This window comes from Bos taurus, chromosome 1, assembly GCF_002263795.3.
Source record: "Bos taurus isolate L1 Dominette 01449 registration number 42190680 breed Hereford chromosome 1, ARS-UCD2.0, whole genome shotgun sequence".
Taxonomy (NCBI): domain Eukaryota; kingdom Metazoa; phylum Chordata; class Mammalia; order Artiodactyla; family Bovidae; genus Bos; species Bos taurus.
Window position 1 is genome coordinate 19,078,506 of NC_037328.1, and position 19,389 is coordinate 19,097,894.

The 19,389-nt window shown below is 38.1% G+C and overlaps 1 long non-coding RNA gene across 1 annotated transcript in view; it reads left to right on the forward strand.

Annotated features, from left to right (window-relative positions):
* The first annotated feature begins 9,172 nt into the window (after positions 1–9,172).
* The window catches only part of LOC132345456 (uncharacterized), a 50,385-nt gene continuing 40,168 nt past the window's right edge, over positions 9,173–19,389 (forward strand). The window contains exons 1-2 of the long non-coding RNA XR_009494771.1: positions 9,173–9,605; positions 18,936–19,017. This is a non-coding gene — a long non-coding RNA (uncharacterized lncRNA). The remainder of the gene's footprint in view (positions 9,606–18,935; positions 19,018–19,389) is intronic.

Sequence of the window (19,389 nt, forward strand, 5' to 3'; positions counted from 1 at the left end):
AAGCTGAACCACTTTGACCACCTGATGTGAAGAACTGACTCCTTGGAAAAGACCCTGATGCTGGGAAAGATTGAAGGCAGGAAGAGAAGGGGACAACAGAGGATGAGATGGTTGGATGGCATCACCAATTTGATGTACGTGAGTTTGAGCAAGCTCCAGGAGTTAATGATGGACAGAGAAGACTGGCTTCTGCAGTCCATGGGGTCACAAAGAGTTGGACACAACTGAGCAACTAAACTGCACTGACATGAAACCAAAAACTTTCTGCACAGCCTAGGAAACCAAATAAAAATGCAACAATAGAATGGGAAAAAATTATATATCCTGAGCAGAAATATTTATATTCATACTTCTGCCATGATACAAAATAAATCAGAATCAAGTACAAATGGTATTGATATTTGCAAATCACATAACCACTGTTTCAAAATATATATTGAACTCATGCAACTTAAAACAAAAAGTAATAATAACCTGATTAAAAAGTGGGCTGAAGAACTCCATAGTCATTTCTCCAAAGAAGATATATGAATGGTCAATAGGTATCTAGTAACATCCCTAATCATCAAGGAAATACAAATCAAAACTATCATCTCACACTAGTTAGGACATCTATCATCAAAAAAAAAAAAAAAGGATCACAAATATTCACAAAGATATGGAGGAAAGAGAACCCTTGTGCACAGCTGATAGAAATGCAAACTGGCACAGCCACTATGGAAACAGTATGGAAGGTCCTCAAAAAATTAATACGAAAATGACCTTATGACCCAACAGTCCCACTTCTGGGAATATATCTAAAGGAGACAAAATCATTTCTCAAAGAAGTATCTGTATTCCTGTGTTCATTGCAGCATTATTTACAATAAATCAAGATATAGAAACAACCTAAGTGTGCATGACTGGATGAATGGATAAAGAATATGTGATGTATAGATAGATGCAGATATAAATACAGACATAAGGATATTTAGCAATTGCCCATAAAGCAATACTCTGATATAATGAGAAAAGATTGCTAAAAAGGCAATAAAATGAAATGCTGGGTGTAAAGAAAGAAAAATATAAGATTTTTGTAAATACATATACATACATATAATTCAGCTGTAAAAAAGAAAAAAGTGTTGCCATGGGGAAAGGATAGTCCCTTCAACAAATGGTGTTGGAAATGGTGGTAAGAACTAAGAGAATAGCATTGATGTATATACATTACCAAGTGTAAAACAAATAGAAGGAGCTCATCTAGGTGCACTGTGGTGATGTACAGGGGTAGGATGCAGAGGAGTGAGAGAAAGACTCAAGAGGGAGGAGACATATGTATACATATAGCTGAATCACGACACTGTACAAGAGAAACTAACACAATATTATAAAGCAATGATACTCCAATTAAAAACAAATTAAAAAAAAGAATATCCATAAGCAAAAGAATAAAATTAGATCATTCTTTTGCACCACACAAAAATGACCTCAAAATAGATTAAAGACTTAAACATAAAACCTGGAACGTAAAATTCCTAGAATAAAACATAGGTGAAAAGCTTCATGATGTTGGTCTTGGCAATGACTTCTTAGGTACGATATCAAAAAGCACAGGAAACAGAAGCAAAAACAAACAGGATTACACCAAACTAAAAAGCTTCTGTGAAGCAAAGAAAACAGTCAACACAATGAAAGACAATCTATGGAAAGGGAGAAATACCTGTAAACCCTGTATCTGTAAGAGGTTACTATCGAAATACATAGAACTCCTACATTTCAATAGTAAAAACACAAGTAACCCAATTTAAAAATGGACAAAGGCATTCAATAGACATTTCCCCAGATAAGATATACATATGGCAAGTAAGTATTTGAAAAAATGCTCAACATCACTTACCATCAGAGAAATGCAAACTAAAACCACCATGAAATATTACCTCACACTTGTTAGAATGGTTATTATAAAAAAAAAAAGGGGGGGGAGGCATAAAATGTTGATAAGGATGTGGAGAAACTGGAACCTTATTAATGGGAGTGCAAAATGGTACAGCCACTGTGGAAAACAGTATGGAAGTTTCTCCAAAAATTGAAAAGGGAACTACCACACGATCCAGCATTCTCACTTCTGGGTATGTATATAAAAGAACTGAAGTCATGATCTCAAGAGCTATGAACACTCCCATGTTCACTGCAGCATTGCAATAGCCACAGATCTGGAAATAATCTAAACGTCTATCAGTGGATGAACAGATAAAGAAACCGTGGTATATACCTACAATGGAATATTTGTTGTTGTTGTTTAGTCACTAAGTCATGTCCAACTCTTTTGCATCCACCAGATTCCTCTTTCCATGGGATTTCCCAGGCAAGAGTACTGGCAGCTGCTGCTGCTGCTGCTGCTAAGTCATTTCAGTCATGTCCGACTCTGTGAGACCCCATAGACAGCAGCCCACCAGGCTCCCCCGTCCCTGGGATTCTCAAGGCAAGAACACTGGAGTGGGTTGCCATTTCCTTCTCCAGGAGGTCTTCCCGATCCAAGGATTGAACATCTGCATAGAGGCAGATTCTTTACTACTGAGCCACCAGGGAAATCCAATGGAATGTTATTCACCCTTAAAAAAGAAGGAAATCCTGCAATACACAACAGTGATGAAGCTTGTAGATGTAATGCTAAGGGAAATAAACCAGTACATAAGAACAAACACCACATGATTCCACTTCAATGACATATCTAAAGTATTCAGACTCATAGAATCAGAGAGTAAAATGGTGGGTTCCAGGTGCAGAGTGTAGAAGGAAATGGAAAATGCCAATCAATGGGCATAAACCTCTATAGATCTGCTGTTAACACTGTGCTTAAAGTTAACAATACTGTATTGTACACTTAAATATTTGTCAAGAGAATTGATCTCATGTTAAGTGTTCTTATCATAATTTTTAAATGATAAAATTAAACTTTACAAAATTTAAATAAAAAGAAAATATTTGTTGAAAAATAAAGTAGATCAGAAAAAATATGTTATAAATTTATACAAGTATATATACACTTGAAGGTACATAGGTGAAAGGATATTATTATTACATTTAACTGAAAATTGGTATAAAAATACATGTGATAGTGTATGCTTTACATGTAAACACTAAGTGGTTAGATCATGGATGGCTTTCATCTTCTTGAAACATGTGTAATATCATATATGAAACGAGTCACCAGTCCAGGTTCGATGCACGATACTGGATGCTTGGGGTTGGTGCACTGGGACGACCCAGAGGGATGCTATGGGGAGGGAGGAGGGAGGAGGGTTCAGGATGGGGAACACATGTATACCTGTGGTGGATTCATTTTGACATATGGCAAAACCAATACAATATTGTAAAGTTAAAAAATAAAATTAAATAAAAAAAAATAAAATAAAATATTTTTAAAAGCATGCATATTTTTTATAATCAGAAAAGTAATTAATAAAATTTTCCTATAAATAATATCATTCCTTAGTGGGATAAAAAGTGAAGTTATATTTTAGTCTAAATATTGCATTCCATTTGCTGTGTATCTATTTAGGCTTAAAAATTCAGAAACTTTATATTGCTCATGCCACAAACTTAGTCCTTCTCAACCAAATCTTTTGCTTTCTTCAAAAAAATCATTTATGGAAAACCTTTTTAATACTTTTAAAGAAAAATTTATAAATACCTATATATCTCAAATAAGGTTTTCAGTAGAGGATCAGAGCAGCCTAGACTGTATGAGTCCCACCTCTCACACAGCAATTCAGAGATACAGCTCTTCTTGTAGGGAGTAAAACAGTGCCAGCAAACACCCACATACTTACAAAGAACTTGAGTTGAAAAAAAAAGTTGTCTTTTAGAGTATGTTAGATACTCAAGAAGTGAATTCTCATTTGATTCCCTCTCCAATGTGATGTGGTACTACTAACAAGTCTTGCTGCTGCTGCTGCTGCTGCTGCTAAGTTGCTTCAGTTGTGTCCGACTCTGTGCGACGCCATAGACGGTAGCCCACCAGGCTCCCCCATCCTTGGGATTCTCCAGGCAAGAACACTGGAGTGGGTTGCCATTTGCTTCTCCAATGCATGAAAGTGAAAAGTGAAAGGGAAGTCGCTCAGTCGTGTCCAACTCTTAGCGACCCCATGGACTGCAGCCTATCAGGCTCCTCCGTCCATGGGATTTTCTAGGCAAAAGTACTGGAGTGGGGTGCCATTGCCTTCTCCGAACAAGTCTTTCTAAAGACAGTAAAAAGTTCCTTCATATCACCCAGCTTGGGAGGTATGCCATTGTCAAATATGCAGAATTAGAAACATCTCTACAAAGATTAATAATAAAAAAACCCCTAAGAAATACTTGAGCTTGTGTCACATGTTTTTATAATTTGACTTTTACATTTTCCTTTAATTTTCTTTTTTCATAGTTAGTTCTTATGCTAGTAAATAATAGAACCATTATAGGATATTTCATTAATCTGCCATTCTTTTAGCCTTCCCTAATATTCCTCTACCTGGTATTTAAAAAATACATTGTAAATAGATAAGTTGCTTAGCCACTCATAAAAAAGGTGTTTAGTATGAGGTAAAGCCACATACTAAACCTGTAGCCCTGAATTATGTCCATGAGTCTCTCTCTACTTAGCTATCACATGTGCTTTTCTCAGACTCATGGCATTGTGCAGATACAATTTGTAAGTGTTTGATTTATTGTTTTTCCTTCCTTTTCCCCAAAGCTCAGTTGACTATTATTTCTGTTGGCTCCTCAAGGTGCCTTGGGACAACTGATATTTTCCAGACTTAACCTGAACCCCACAAGTTACAAGAGCTTGGAGATCTCAGCTGTCACTTCTGTTTCCATGGAAACTCAAATCAGATTGCCAAAAATGAGGTTAGTCACTTAAAAATCATATTATTTTTAAAGAAACAAATACTGCCCACCGCCACCATATAATTTGAAACAGTGTTTTGTTGAAAGCCATTTTCTTGTTTTTAAGGATTAAATACCTGTTGCCATGGTAGCAGATTAATAAACAACAAAGATAGAGCTGAGCTCTAAAAGCTCCTACTGACAACAACACCTACACCCTCTGAGTCCATTGTGCTCAGGAAGCCACCTGCAGTGTGGGGCTCTAAACATGGTTTCTTAAATAATAATAAAGAACGACTCTGTTTCTATATATATATGTTTCCCACAAATGGAAAACATTGATTAAATAGTGATAGGAGGATTTTTGTAATGATGACGATAATAATAAGTACTTATAATTAACTGTCTACAGCGGGACCAAAAGTGTTCAGGCTGGTTGTTGTTTAGTCACTTAGTCATGTCCGACTCTTTGCAACTGGCTCCCAGGCTCCCCTGCCCATGGGATCTCCCAGGCATGAATACTGGAGTGGCCTGCCATTTCCTTCTCCACGGGATCTTCCCAACCAAATGATCTCCAGTCCTCACTATTATTAACTCCATTTTCTCATGGAAGGTTTCACAGGTATAGACAAGGTAGCCATGATTTTAACTCAACTCTGTCCTGCTTTGGGGCCAGGGTTTGTCTCTTCTTCTTTTCAAAGTGCAGCAGGGAACAGGAGCAGAATATTTAATTCCTGCCCTCACTGCCAACACAGGTATATGCCCACGTAGTCATACCACACAATGCATGTGGGTGATTCAATGCAGATAGAGTGAATGAGGTAAGAGGAAATTGGACTTCATTTTTTAATGCTTAATATTTTTAGTGCTTAACAATGTTTAAGCACTGTTAGCTCCTTCTCCAATAAGATCATATAAAGAATGTCTAAGTGCCCCTGAAGCCCAAACATGGATCCTAATCTCACAAGCCTACAACCTTTCGATGGAGTTAAATGCAATATTGCTTCCCGCTTTACACCTCACCTTCTCACCACCAACTATAACCTAACATATAAACTGAACAATGCCTAGAGTAGAGGCTTTATATATAACATAGGTGTGCTGATTTAAATGAACTAATAACTTCTTTGAAATTCTTAGTCAAATAATGAAAGTATTGGTCAATTGTTGATTGTAGCAAGAACTGAACAGACGCATTATGTTACCCTGAAATAATATTTTTCTGGTTTACTTGAGAGTGTACACTTCTACTGTGCCCTCAAAGGCATAGGTGACCACACATTGTTCAGAAAATTAGATAGGGACAGTCATGTTCATTATGTCTTACTTGAAGTTAATTCTGTCAGAGTTAAAAATAAACCCCCAAAAGCTCTGCAGACATACTTAGTAGAAATTGGATCCATCTCAACATGAAACAGCTGTCTTCCACATTTTTTCTCAGGCAAAATGTAGATGGAAACCTGATATAGCAGATTTTGTCTCCAGGCGAAATGAAATGGATGATTTTAATGTCAGTACAGGAAAAAGAGATGGGGCAGTTCCCCAAAGAGCAGCTCGGTGCTCACTCTTAATTTATGTCAATATTTTTCTATTGAAGTAGGAAAGGAAGCCATGGAAGAGGACATTTTTTTGGAGAAGCAGAGTTGAGGCATTGCTGACATCACAATCACACACTATTTAACCTTGAACTATTTGGATTCTTTGCAGTACTGCTAAGGTTATTTCTAAATTAAAGAGCTTAGAAAGCATGATATCAAAGGCCTAAGTGACATTTAATTTGAAGATACAATTACAGTGTTTCCTAAAATCATAGGGACCTCTCCAAAGACCAAACACTCTGAAAACCAATTCAAAACCTTATTCCTCAAGAAAAAAGTGATTTTTCCAAATATATATACATATATATATATATATATATATATATATATGTTGCCATTTGTAACTTATTCCTGCCAATAAACTGCTCCATCAATTTTCAGATCTTTAGAAGCGATACTTAGAAATTTCCAAACTCTGTGCTCATCCATGATGTTAATCACCACAGTAATCCAAATGAAACTACAATAAACCAAAAATCTGTAGCAATCAAGGAAAATGTATTCCAAATGGGTAAGCAAAAAAAAATCCAAACTTTAATTACACTTGCCAAGGTATAAATTAGAACTAAGAAAGTAAGACCAGCCTACACCAGAAATGGAAGATAAACCCTACACTATAGTTCTGTATATTTATTTACCCACAAATTCCAATTTGTGGTAAACAATCATTAAACAGAGATCCTTGTACTTACACTAAATATTACCATAAAAAATGTCAAGAATTCCCTCAAATACACTTCCAAAGTGAGAAAAGTTTCTCCCTTTTCTCCTCCCCTTCTGTCTACAGTAGGTAATAGTTACCCAAAACATCCATGACCTAACCCTTGGAACCTATGGGTATGTTACGTTACATGGCAAAAGGTACTCAGCAGATGTAATTTTAATCTTTAAATTAAAAAGACTACCCTGAATTTTCTCAGCTGCCTCAATCTAATCTCACAAGCTCTACAAAGTAGAAAAGTTCTCCAGCTGGAAGGAGATGAAGAAGGCAAATGAGAATCCAAGCATGAGGATTCAATCGATTGCTGGTGTTTCTGAGATCCATCTCTTGCTATTTCTGGCAGATGCAAAATAGCAGAGGGTAAAGAATAAAGGGGAAGAAAAAGGTGAGCCAAGTTCTTTAACCTCCTCAAACTTTAGTTTCCTCAGCTATACATTGGAGAGAAAGTCAGTTTCTTGACAGGTTGAGGAATGAAAAGAGGGTTTAATAAATGTAAAACCATGTAGAAAATGCTTAATCCATCTCAGTCTCCTCTTCCACAGTCTCTTTTAACACTTTCTGGAGGTTGCAATCCCAAGTTCAAAAAAAACTATTTCAACCACTCCATCCCTAGGTAGCTGCACAAAGCAATGAAAGTTTATAGGACAAACTTGATCAAAGTGATTTAAATCTTCCTGGAAAGCATTTCCAAGGACTATCCCATGGAAGTCAGGCCTGAGGTCATGATTCCCAACAACTCAGATAAAAGAAGAGGATATTCTTATAATTTCAAGTTTACATTGATCTTTGTACAGTCTGAATAACAAAAATAACTTTTGAAATAATTTTAATTATAAAACCAGAATCTCTCAAAATAAAGAGCATAAAAAGCAAAAGGAGTAACTAAGGACAAGAGTAATAAGAACTGAACAAACATAGATAATCTACCTAATTCTAGTGCAGAAAATTGCAGTGTAGAATATATGCTGACAATATTATAGCTGAAGAGATGGTAGGAAACAATTGCCAATAACTCTTGTAAGTGAACTGATTGAACTGGGTGAATTGATTATTAGATGGATTGATTAATGGGAGAACTGATTCTCAGAGATCAGCCAGATTCTCAGATTCTTGGCCAGCTGGTACATGAAAGATGCTCAATACACATTTGTTGAATAAATGGTGAATATTGGTGTCATATTTGGCCTTAAATTTATCTTTAAAATTCCTGGAATCATGTTATTATGCTAAAAATAATCAATTATCTACCCACCTCTTTTCCAAACTTCTAATCAAAAGTATTTGTTGCAGTTGTTGTTTAGTTGCTGAGTTGTGTCCAACTCTTCTTCATGACCCCATGAACTATAGTCCACTAGTCTCCTCTGTCCATGAGATTTCTCAGGCCAGAATACTGGAGTGGGTAGCCGTTTCTTCTCCAGGGAATCTTCCTGACCCAGGAATTGAACTTGCCTTTCCTATACTGGTGGGCAGATTCTTTACCACTTAACCACCAGATTATAGAAACTTAAAAAAACCACACGAAGTAAAATTTTACTTTTAATCTATCAGTTTTACAGTTTTGGCAAGTTAACAAAGTCTATCTCTCATAGAAACTTTAGATGATAAAATATAAGAGTATCTCTGAAAATATAACTCTTTACATTAAGTTTGAGAATTATTCATGACTCAAAATTATTTTAAAATTTGTACTGTGCACGTGTGCGCAATTGCTCAGTCATGTCAGATTCTTTGTGGCCCCACAGACTGTAGCCCACCAAGCTCCTCTTTTCATGGAATTTTTTAGGTAAGAATACTGGAACAGGTTGCCATTTTCTCCTCCAGAAAACGTGTACTAGACTTTCATGTGACAGTCGTTCAGTCATGTCTGACTCTTTGCAGCCCCATGGACTGTATTCTGCAGGCCAGAATACTGGAGTGGGTAGCCTTTCCCTTCTCCAGGGGATCTTCCCAACCCAGGGATCAAACCCAGGTCTTCCGCATTGCAGGCAGATTCTTTACCAGCTGAGCCACCAGGGAAGCCCAAGAAGACTGGAGTGGGTAGCCTATCCCTTCACCAGGGGATCTTCCCGACCCAGGAATCAAACCAGGGGTCTCCTGCATTGCAGGCAAATTCTTTATCAACTTAGCTATCAGGGAAGCACAGATCAAATAGTCAAAATACTTGTTGACTTGATCATTTAGGGTTCTAATAAAGAGTGTAAATACTGAGGGCCCTTTGTGTCCCTTGAATTTATTAGTGACTGACTATGCCTGCATGCTAAGTCGTTTACGTCATGCCCTACTCTTTGTGACCTCATAGACTGTAGCCCACCAGGCCCATCTGTCCATGGACTTCTCCAGGCAAGAATATTGGAGTGGGTTTCCAAGCCCTCCTCCAGGGGATCTTCCCAACCCAGGGATTAAACACACGTCTCCTATGCCTCCCGTATTAGCAGGTGGGTTCTTTACCACTAGTGCCACCTGGGAAGACCATACTTCAACATAAGAATCACAGATTTTTAGCTGTTCTAGCAAGGGAGTCATGTGAGTGTGGGAAGAGATGACCTCACTGAGGAAATGACACTTAAGATGACACTAGCCCTCAAAAGTTGGGAGTTTTCCCAGTAAACCGTGAAGGGGGAGCACTCTTGGCAGAATATTTCATAAGGATCCCTAGATTCAAGCCCTCGAGGTCAGGAAAACTAGAGTGGGTTTGAAGAACTGAAAAGTGTTCAGTATGCCAAGAATGTGATGTACGAAGGGGAAAAAAAATTACACCGTAGGAATGAAAATCTGTAGGAGGAGTCAGCCACTGCGAGGCTTTGTCAGATATTTTAAAACAATTAGATTTCCTTTCCCAAGGTATAGAAGAAAAACCTATGTTTGGATATGTGTACTTCTTCTAAATTTTTCTTTTAGTTTATATTTTAATGACTTACTGTTTCTTTATTTTTAAGAATGGGTTTAAATTTTTAAGAATAATAATATATCTACCACCTATTAACATACATTCCATATTAAGTAATGTGAAGAAAATGTCACTGGCCTTTCTAAATGCAAGTTCAAATGACTGTCTTGAAAAATTAATAGAATATATCTCTCTATATTAAAAGGATAGTTTAGCTGCCTCAGTAGTAATGTATCTTCTCCTTAAAATCATTTGATATTTGGCAATCCCAGCGGCAAGAATACACAGAAGAACTGTACAAAAAAGATCTTCACGACCCAGATAATCAGAATGGTGTGATCATTCACCTAGAGCCAGATATCCTGGAATGTGAAGTCAAGTGGGCCTTAGAAAGCATCACTACGAACGAAGCTAGTGGAGGTGATGGAATTCCAGTTGAACTATTTCAAATCCTGGAAGATGATGCTGTGAAAGTGCAGCACTCAATATGCCAGCAAATTTGGAAAACTCAGCAATGGCCATAGGACTGGAAAAGGTCAGTTTTCATTCCAATCCCAAAAAAAGGCAATGCCAAAGAATGTTCAAATTACCTCACAATTGCACTCATCTCATACACTAGTAAAGTAATGCTCAAAATTCTCCAAGCCAAGCTTCGGCAATATGTAAACTGTGAACTTCCAATGTTCAAGCCGGTTTTAGAAAAGGCAGAGGCACCAGAGATCAAATTGCCAACATCCACTAGATCATCGAAAAAGCAAGAGAGTTTCAGAAAAACATCGATTTCTGCTTTATTGACTATTCCAAATCCTTTGACTGTGTGGATTACAATAAACTGTGGAAAGTTCTTAAAGAGATGGGAATATCAGACCACCTGACCTGCCTCTTGAGAAACCTATATTCAGGTCAGGAAGCAACACTTAGAAATGGTCATGGAACAATGGACTGGTTCCAAATAGGAAAAGGAGTATGTCAAGGCTGTATATTGTCACCCTGCTTATTTAACTTATATGCAGAGTACATCATGAGATATGCTGGACTGGAAGAAGCACAAGCTGGAATCAAGATTGCCAGGAGAAATATCAATAACCTCAGGTATGCAGATGACACCACCCTTATGGCAGAAAATGAAGAAGAACTAAAAAGCCTCTTGATGAAAGTGAAAGAGGAGAGTGAAAAAGTTGGCTTAAAGCTCAACATTCAGAAAACGAAGATCATGGCATCTGGTCCCATCACTTCATAGGAAATAGATGGGGAAACAGTGGAAACAGTGTCAGTCTTTATTTTGGGGGGCTCCAAAATCACTGTAGATGGTGACTGCAGCCATGAAATTAAAAGACGCTTATTCCTTGGAAGGAAAGTTATGACCAACCTAGATAGCATATTCAAAAGCAGAGACATTACTTTGCCAACAAAGGTTTGTCTAGTCAAGGCTATGGTTTTTCCAGTGGTCATGTATGGATGTGAGAGTTGGACTGTGAAGAAGGCTGAGCGCCAAAGAATTGATGCTTTTGAACTGTGGTGTTGGAGAAGACTCTTGAGAGTCCCTTGGACTGCAAGGCGATCCAAGCAGTCCATTCTGAAGGAGATCAGCCCTGGGATTTCTTTGGAAGGCTGATGCTGAGGCTAAACTCCAATACTTTGGCGACCTCATGCGAAGAGTTGACTTATTAGAAAAGACCCTGATGCTGGGAAGGATTTGGGGCAGGAGGAGAAGGGGACAACAGAGCATGAGATGGCTGGATGGCATCACCGACTCGATGGACATGAGTTTGGGTAAACTCCAGGAGTTGGTGATGGATGGACAGGGGGCCTGGCGTGCTGCGATTCATGGGGTCGCAAAGAGTCGGACACAACTGAGCGACTGAACTGAACTGAACTGATTCTGATGTAATTAGTCCTCTACATTTATTGACTCATTAATGAGCCTTTCAATAGTGATTAAAGATGTTTTGCTTTGCAAGGAATTATCTCTTTTGATATATCTTTTACCAAAATAATCTTCAAACATCTAACATACAATATAAGATAACCCCAATTTCAAGACTTTATAACCAATGCTCATAAAGACAATTTTATCAAAAAGCTCTTTTTAGAATATTTTCTTCTCCAGTGAATGGCGTAGTGGAAGAATTTGGTACTACTTCAATAAATTTTATTTATACTAAAAAGTCTATAAACCAAAGAGGCATTCATCCTACTTGAATCCCTACTAATTAGATTATTTATTATAAATGTCATTTTTGTTCATCATATCTGCTTGTTGTTATTGCTGTTGTTGTTTTATAACATTATTTTTCAAAGACTTTAGGAAAATTCAAAATGGTATGAGATGGGTAGGAAAGTACAAGCAGTCATAATGAGAAATAAAAATGAGAACAAGTTACATCCATTGCTGGGAGAATCTCACTGCGGGACGGAATAATAGACAGGCCATTGCTATTTCTCATTACATTTATTAAAAGTGGATTTTATATGAATCTACCCTATGTATATTTTCCCAATCCATCCCTTAACTTATATCTCCAGGACTAGATATTGATGAGAAGAAAAGAGGAAGAAGGAGAAGAGGCCGAATAAAGAGAAGAGTTTCACTAATTCCTTTGTCCAGGATGTATTTTAGTAACTTAGTAAGAAGTTTGTGTATTTCCTAGGACAGAATCCTTAGAAGATGCCTAATAATGAGATCTGGAGCTTCTGGATAAGTACCAATAATGCCACTGGGCAGGCATGTCTTGGTCTGAATTAACATTCCAGAAAAAGCCTTATTCTCTTTAAGTAAGGCATTATTCACTACATCATTTATGAAATGGATGGTAGCCTCCACACACCTACTTCATTATTACAGGAAATGTTGAGATTTGGCAGCATTCCTACCTTCTGCTGCTTTTAGGAAAAAACTGAGGAATAAGACAGAGGAGAAAGATAGATAGATGGAAATTAAAATTTGGCTTTATTTTTATAAGCTTTTTGGAAAATATGGATTTAGTTCTATAATCAAAAGACTTACTATCTTCCCTCCTCCCACACTACCACCACCCGTAAGACACATAGATACTCTATACTTGAGGAAGTCCAGCAAAGAAAATTTTGAATCTGAAGAACAGATGCACTTATCCAAAACTGGTCACTCACCCTGGCCTAGGGCAATGTGAGAAGGAAAAGCAAATTAAGCCCAGGGTACAATAAAGAAAACAGATCCAGATGCCATTTATCAATTAAGAAACTCACTTCATCTCATGTATTGAAATGAACAGCAGATGGGGCAAGAGGCCAAAGTGTTTTTGGTCTTCTTTTTTTTCTTTTAGCCTGCATGCTCAGTGGTGTCTGACTCTTCGCAAAAATCTCTCCACATAAAAATATGCAGCAAATGGAAAGAAGATTAAACTCATCTGAGGCCTAAACAGTATATCCCAAGAATTCTCCAGATGTTAAAAATTAAGGAACCATAAGATTGTGTCCACTTTCAGTTCAGTTCAGTTGCTCAGTCATGTCTGACTCTTTGCGACCCCATGGACAGCAGCACGCCAGGCTTCCCTGTCCATCCCAGAGCTTGCTCAAATTCATGTCCATTGAGTCAGTGATGCCATCCAATAATCTCATCCTCTGTTGTCCCCTTCTCCTCCTGCCTTAAATCTTTCCCAGCATCAGGATCTTTTCCAAGGAGTCAGTTCTTGGCATCAGGTGGCCAAAGTACTGGAGTTTCAGCTTCAGCATCAATCCCTCCAGTGGATAGTTAGGACTGATGTCCTTTAGGATGACTGGTTTGATCTCTTTGTGTCCACTTTAGGTGATCAAAATTCATAATCAAGATTTGATTTATATTAATTCCCCAAAGAACTCTCCTAGGTATTGTATACCATTATTTAAAACACTGTACTGTATCTCCAACAAGAGTACTGGACAATCTTGCCTGGAGAATCCCATGGAGGGAGGATCTTGGTAGGCTACAGTCCACGGGGTCGCAAAGAGTTGGGCATGACTGAGCGACTTCACTTCACTTCACTGTATCTCCAGGATTCAGGAAAAGGAAGGAAAAGCCTCTTCTGTACTTTTTCTAACTTGCTCACAAACAATGATGTATTTAAATAATTAATATTAATTTTCTCATCATAAAACTTATATTCACTAAGAGGAAAAAAACTAGAATTTCATCAAAAAGTAAAATGTAACATAAGCCAAAATGTATTTCCTAATAAAAACATAATTCAGTTTTTAAGCTGATGAGTCACTAGTTCTGTAGCTGCTGTGGATTTATTCCATATAACATTTTCATATAAATAGCTGGCATTTTGAATGGTATTCGTGATGCAATCTTAGCATACCTTCTCCTCTTTACTTCACATTTTCCAGTGTGAGTGAAAGTCACTCAATTGTATCTGACTCTTTGCAACCCTATGGACTATATAGTCCATGGAATTCTCCAGGCCAGAATACTGGAGTAAGCTGTTCCCTTCTCCACGGGATCTTCCCAACACAGGGGTCAAACCCAGGTCTCCCTCATTGCAGGCTGATTCTTTACCACCTGAGCTACCAAGGATGCCTTCCATCTATTCACTATTCTCTCCTTGAATGTGAAAAATATAAATTTATAAAATTTAAGATATCAAATAAGTGTTGACTATTTAATTTCAAGAGCTCCCTGGGTCCGGAAGACCCCCTGGAGGAAGGTGTGGCAACCCATTCTAGTATTCTTGCCTGGGAAATCCCATGGACAGAGGAGCCTGGTGGGCTACAGTCCATAGTGTTGCAAAGACTCAGACACAACTGAAGTGACTTAGCATACACACATACATTTAATTTCTAAATTACCATAAAATGTTACACAATTATAATTTATGCAATGGAATTATCTATTTTTTTCTCTTGATAATTTAAGAAACAAATGAATATTTAAGATATAATGAATATGAGAAGAAAATTATTCAAGATCTTGACATTTAAAACAACTAATTACCCTTTTAGGGCTCTCCCCGTGGTTTAGTAGTAAAGAATCCACCTATCAATGGAGGTCCGACTCTTTGCAACCCCATGGACTGTAGCCTACCAGGCTCCTCAGTCCATGGACTTTTCAATGGAGGAGACGCAAGAGACACGGATTCAATCCCTAGATCAGAAAGATTCCCTGAAATAGGAACTGGAAACCCACTCCAGTATTCTTGCTGGTAAGTGCCATGGACAGAGGAGCCTGGTGGGCTACCATCTATGGGGTCACAAACAGTCAGACACAAATGAGTAACTGAGTACATTTACCGTTTTCAACCTATGAATTGGAAGGTTTCAGGGGAGCAACAGCTTAATTTAATCATGTTGACCAAAATAATCAATTGACACTTTTAAAAGAGGCAACTTAAACAGATACCCTAGGTGTCCACATTCCTGGACTTTATTATTTTCTGGACAGTTACAAAAACACCATTGATGGCTCTTGACAAGCTATGCACTCTGGAGCATAAAGAACCTTTATTTTTAAAGGTCTTTTGATTTCTAAAGTTGAAAGACATTAAGTAACAATCACTGAGTTCTTAAATGACACAGGCAGCAGGTGCATGGGAATCATCAGTGAGAATAAGATAAAGATTTCTTCTTCCATCTAAGACGAAAGCCCTAAGTGATGAGAAATTCTAAATGAACTCTGCTCTGATCTCATTAGCTACCATTTCGTAAATGTTTATTGGGTATCACAAGAGGAAGGAAAAAGGGAATTCAAAGCTGACAAGGCATAGGTCTTCCTTCATTAAAAATAATAATAATAAAAATGGCTCAGTCATGTCTGACTCTTTATGACCCCATGGACTGTAGCACTCCAGGCTCCTCTGTCTGTGGAATTCTCCAGGTAAAAATACTGGAGTGGGTAGCCATTCCCATTAGGTTTATCCCAATTTTATTGGAGGTAAATATGATAAATAACAGTATCATAGAAATGGTACTCCACAACAGGCATCAATAATGTGTTTTGTGTTGTATCTCTGATTTTTTTAAACAAGGCTTGGAAGGGTACTTAGAAAACTAGTTATCTGGAGAAAGGACTAGCTCCCAAATGTGAGCCATCCTCTAGAATGAGAGGCTGGCTCGGGGATTAGGGGTTGATTTTGTATTAGGGGTTGATGGTATTAGTTGGCTGACAGAGATTTCAATAAGTAAGAACACATGATTTAATTATAATGGTTGAGATAGACATGATACCATAAACCTCCTAGAAGAGAACATAAGCAAAACATTATCTGATATAAACTGTATCAATGTTTTCTTAGGTCGGTCTACCAAGGCAAGAGAAACAAAAGCAAAAATAGGGTGTTTCCTGGTTGCCTAATGGTTAGAATTCCAGACTTTCCCTGCCACAGCCCAGGTTCACTCCCAAGTTGGGGAATTGAGATTCTGCAAGCCACACAGTGTGGCCAAAATAAATAAATAAATAAAAGCAAAAGTAAACAATTGGGGCCTTATCAAACTTACAAGCTTTTGTACAGCAATGTGTTAGTCACTCAGTCATGTCCGACTCTTTGTGACCCAACGGACTGTAGCCCATCAGACTCCTATGTCCATGGAATTCTCTAGGCAAGAATAGTGGAGTAGGTTGCCATTTCCTTCTCCAGGGGATCTTCCCAACCCAGGGATTGAACCCGGGTCTCCTGCATTGCAGGCAGATTGTTTACTGTCTGAGCCACCAGGGAAGCCCTTTGTACAGCAAAGGAAACCATAAACAAAATGAAAAGACAATCTGTGGACTGGGAGAAAATATTTGCAAATGATATGACCAACAAGGGCTTAATTTCTAAAGCTTAATTTCTAAAGCAAGGGCTTAATTTCAAACAATTCAAAAGCAACAACAACAACAAAAAACAAAAACACCCAATAAGAAAGAAATGGGAAGAAGATTTAAATAGACATTTCTCCAAAGAAGACACACAGGTGTCTAATAGGCATATGGAAAGACACTCAACATCACTAATTATATGAAAAATGCAAATCAAAACTACAGTGAGGTACCATCTCATACCAGTCAGAATGGCCATCATTTAAAAGTCTACAAATAAAAACGCTAGAGAGGATGTGGAGAAAAGGAAACCCTCCTACTGTGTTGGGAATATAAGAGCAGCCACTATATAGAACAATAAGGAGGTTCCTTAAAAAATCAAAATTATTAATAGAGTCCCCATATGATCCTGAAATCCCACTTGTGAGCATATACCCAGACAAAACTGTAATTTGAAAAGATAAATATATCCCAATATTCACAGAAGCACTGTTTACAATAGGCAAGACATAGGAACTGCCTAAATTTCCATCAACAAATGAACGGATAAAGATGTGGTATGTGTGTATATGTGTGTGTGTGTGTGTGTGTGTGTATATATATATATATATATATATCTCCATTCATCTGTGTGTGTATATATACATACACACACACACCATATATATATATATATATATATATATATATAGTGGAATATTAGTCATAAAAAGAATGAAATAATGCCATTTGCAGCAACATGGAGGGACCTAGAGATTATCATAGTAAGCAAAGTACATCAGGAGGAGAAAGAAATATACCATATTGTATTATCTGTGGAATCTAAAATATGACACAAAAAAACTTATCTGTGAAACAGAAACACTCAGAGACACAGAGAATAGACCTGTAGCTGCCAAGCGGGAGCAGGGTGGGGGAGGGCTGGATTGGAAGTTTGGGATTAGCAGATGCAAACTATTCTATATATGTATAACTGAATAACTTTGCTATACACCAGAAACCAACACAACATTTTAAATTAAGTATACTTCAGTATAATAAATTTAAAAAGAAAACAAATACAATCATTGAGGCACAGAGCCAACACAAATGATCTAATCTTAGAAGCAGAAGCATATGCGGGTAAATGTACAGGGAAACCCAGACAGTAACAAGTAATACAGGAGAGGTGATGCTAAACAGAGCAAGGAGACGGGCAGGCAGAATGCGGGGCACTGCACAATGCAAGCTATCAAGATCCTAAACCATGTGTGGGATTCAGAGCACTTGATCTTCCTTGAGAAACAGGCAATAGAAGGCAGGTCTCAGACCTTGAACGACCGCCCTGTCAGTGCCCCTGAAGGCTGATTCCTGGAAATGGCACTTGAAGCTAAAACCGGATCTATCAATCCAAGTTTTCAACAGACTGAAGTACACCGTACCTATTGGCGGGAAGGTTCTGGAACATAGGGTTTCTAAGTCTAAAAGAAGAATTAGGACAATCTAATTTTTAATAAAAGGAAACTATAGGTAAAATGATTATCTGCCTCTCAGTTTGGAACCAGGACCAAATGCAAACAAAAGCACATCAATTCCAGCCACCTTTCATGCAAAGGAGGAAGAAACCTGGTACCAGGTATGATGTATAACATTTGAGTTTTATACAAAGCCATTCTACGTACATAGAGGAGATAGAGGATCATGGAAAAAGAAATTATTAACACCAAACTATTAACACCAAAAGAAAGCATGAATGGCCAGGAACTGGATAAACCCCTGGCTTTAAGTAGCAGAGGAGACTGAAAGGGAAAAGCTATGGGCAATTGTAAATGCTGGAAAGAAAACACACCTTCTCAAGGGACCTGAACAAAAGACAGGATGGCCTCTAAAGCGTCTGGGACAAAGTCCAATGTGGCGCAAGGGGCTCCAAGCAATTTCACACCAAGCGATTTTCCAGCATCAGTTGGGTATCCAACATGCTAAGTCGCTTCAGTCATGTCTGACTCTGTGATTCTGTGGACTGTAGCCTGCCAGGCTCCTCTGTCCATAGGATTCTCCAGGCAAGAATACTGGAGTGGGTAGCCATTTTATTCTCCAGGGGATCTTCCAGACCGAGGGATCTAACCCGGGTCTCCTGCATTGCAGGCGGATTCTTTACCATCTGAACCACAAGGGAAGCTCCAGTTCTGACACAGTCTACCCAGAGAGAGAGCATCAGACTCCACAGGTATCAGCATCAGTCACATAAGACTGCTCACTGCCTGCCTTCAGATGCCAGTCATCATTCCAGGTTACCACCCGTGCTTTGGGCCAACTATAGATTAGAGGTTCCCACCACCTCTTGCTGAGGTGTGATTAATTTATGAGTAGTTCACAGAATTTAGGAAACTACTTACCAGATGACTAGTTCATTACAAAGTGTATATTAAAGGATATAAAGAGGCACATAGGGCAAAGTATGTAGGAAGGGGCACATGGCTTCTATACTCTCTGATCACAACACACTCCCCTAATCTTCACATATTCTCCAACCTGGAAGCCCTCCAAACACTGTCCTTTGGGGTTTCTATGAAATTCCAAATATTTCAGGAAGTGTGCT